General features: G+C 35.9%; 1 long non-coding RNA gene across 15 annotated transcripts; it reads right to left on the bottom strand.

The window, feature by feature from the left end:
* On the bottom strand, positions 1-2,743 carry LOC125802390 (uncharacterized). 15 transcript variants are annotated; one of them, XR_007439466.1, is made up of 5 exons: positions 758-2,743; positions 578-701; positions 445-521; positions 234-318; positions 1-191 (listed from the first exon to the last, which is right to left on the bottom strand). It is a non-coding gene; the product is annotated as an uncharacterized LOC125802390 (long non-coding RNA). The 15 variants fall into 15 exon arrangements; XR_007439463.1 differs by lacking the exon at positions 234-318 and having other exon boundaries at positions 1-233; positions 466-521; XR_007439467.1 differs by lacking the exon at positions 445-521 and having other exon boundaries at positions 234-339.
* Positions 2,744-2,980: the final 237 nt, after the last annotated feature.

Raw genomic sequence — 2,980 nt, 5'->3', positions numbered from 1 at the left:
TTTGGGGTTAATGCCTTTATTTTACATCAACATAACATACACCTTAGATTCACACCATAACAATTTCACTAAACATTTACCTTCCCTTAAAACTATTACAGCTTTACATTACACCTTCCCTTAACAATATTATACCTTCCCTCAACACTATTACACCTTTAACATTACACCTTCCCTCAACACTATTACACCTTCCCTCAACACTATTACACCTTCCCTCAAAACTATTACACCTTCCCTCAAAACTATTACACCATTACACCTTCCCTTAACAATATTATACCTTCCCTCAACACTATTACACCTTTAACATTATACCTTCCCTCAACACTATTACACCTTTAACAATACACCTTCCCTTAACAATATGATACCTTCCATCAACACTATTACACCTTTAACATTACACCTTCCCTCAACACTATTACACCTTTAACAATACACCTTCCCTCAAAACTATTACACCTTTAAGATTACACCTTCCCTTAACAATATTATACCTTCCCTTAACACTATTACACCTTTAAGATTACACCTTCCCTTAACAATATTATACCTTCCCTTAACAATATTACACCTTTACATTACACCTTCCCTCAACACTATTACACCTTTAACATTACACCTTCCCTTAACAATATTATACCTTCCCTCAACACTATTACACCTTTACATTATACCTTCCCTCAACACTATTACACCTTTAACAATACACCTTCCCTTAACAATATTATTTCTTCCATCAACACTATTACACCTTTACATTACACCTTCCCTCAACACTATTACACCTTTAACATTACACCTTCCCTCAACACTATTACACCTTTAAGATTACACCTTCCCTTAACAATATTATACCTTCCATCAACACTATTACACCTTTAACATTACACCTTCCCTTAACAATATTATACCTTCCCTTAACACTATTACACCTTTAACATTACCCCTTCCCTCAACACTATTACACCTTCCCTCAACACTATCACACCTTTCCACTACACCTTCCCTTAACACCATTACAACTTTACATTACACCTTTCCATTACACCTTCCCTTAACATCATTATACTTTCATTAAGATTCTAGGTCCTGAGAGACAGCGGTGTGTCCTCCACGTCTTTGTGGTGCATGTTTGAGATGCTCCGAAGTACACATCCGTATGAAGTCCTCGGTGGCTGTCCCGTCACATTTCATGACTCCATCTGCACAAGTAGAAAAAGACAAATTAGAAATCTCAGCTAAGCTAGCTAACGCTAAGCTAACGGCGGGAATACACATTTAACACCTGACGAGAATTATCCTGCCGTTTTAATTCTCACACATCATATTAAGCTATTTTAATATTTTTTTCCCACAACAAACTATTTTAAATTGCCTTATTTATGTAATATTAACATAAACTTACTTCTTCACACTATGGCTTAGCTAACGCTAAGCTAACGGCGGGAATACACATTTAACACCTGACGAGAATTATCGTGCCGTTTTAATTCTCACACATGATATTAAGCTATTTTAATAAATGTTTTCCCACAACAAACTATTTTAAATTGCCTTATTTATGTAATATTAACATAAACTTACTTCTTCACGCTATTCAAAAAGCACTTGATATTGCTCCCAGTTGCCTAGGTTAATTGTGGGCGCCACAAACTTATATAACTTAACGCTAGCTTAGCGAATTTAGCCAAAGACGGTTCTTTGATTTAGCTTAGATTGGCTTATCAGCCTAGCTCTGGTTAGTGCATTGACTTAATGCCAGGACAATGCTTCTACGTTAAAGCTTCAGTTACAGTAAATATTATTGGCAATAAGTAATTCCAATTCCATTTTAACTATGGCCACTTTTTAGCTATCGTTAGCTAGCTAGCTAGTTAGCTAACTGCCTGGGAAGAGAGGCAACGCCAGCAGGTTCAGATGATTTAAGACCACAGAGCTAAAACAACTAACACTACAAATACATTAACTTATACATATCGTCTTACCTTATAGCTTAGTGGCAGCTGAGTCCGGAGCGGAGCTGAGCTGAGCGAGCTGAACTGAACGAGCTGAGTTGAGCTGAGCTACTGCAGCAGCCAAAAAATGTTGAGCGTGTTTTGCCTCGGCATATCAGAGTGGAGTTTATGATGACGTGCGGTCTCAGCAAATCAGAGTGGCATTGACTGGTTGAAATCAACTTAACAATTTTCCACATAAATTGCATTTCCAAATAAAAATAAAAACATACGTAAATAAATACCTACATTCGTTAATTAATTAAATAGATAAAAAATATAATACTCAAATAAATAATTAGAAATAAATGATGCTTAATCATAAATAATCTATATTCATAGTGATTAACAATATTGATAACAACAATGTTGACATACATTTAAAAATAAATATATTCTTAAATAACCTTAATTTCCTGCACCTGTATTAGACGTCCCCATGACGTCCAAAAAGTGACCTAGTCCGACGTTCAAATGTTTAACTGCATATTGACGTCCAAGTGGGGTCATAGTTAGACGTCCAAATAGTGGACCTAGTTTGTACGTCGTGTAGACGTACAGAATTGGTCTTGGACCGACCGACGCAATATAGACATGATCTGCACGTCCATAAGACGTCTAATGTTTAGTGGGCTGTAAATACGAAGTCAGTGCCAGAAAAGCACTAAACTAACTCACTAAAGAGCTCATGAAAACATGTATTTGAAAGTGGGATGGATATTGTAAAATAAGTAAACTTTTGTAAAAGACATTAAAAAATGTGAAAAAAAATAATAATAAATTTCACTCATTTCCCTGAATACCCAGTTCTCCACAATACCCAGTTTCACCACAAACTAACACCCCATTACCTCAGAAAAAATCCTCCATACACAATTCCCTAATTATTAATCAAATTAAAAAGTTCAACTACACCCCATTGCATCATGGGTAAGCTCTATGTCACAGTATCACATGACCATGTGTGGGTCAGTGTGTGT

Source organism: Astyanax mexicanus, chromosome 6, assembly GCF_023375975.1.
Source record: "Astyanax mexicanus isolate ESR-SI-001 chromosome 6, AstMex3_surface, whole genome shotgun sequence".
NCBI lineage: Eukaryota > Metazoa > Chordata > Actinopteri > Characiformes > Acestrorhamphidae > Astyanax > Astyanax mexicanus.
The sequence above is the reverse complement of the archived record's forward strand: the minus strand, read 5'-3'. Positions and strand labels throughout refer to the sequence as shown.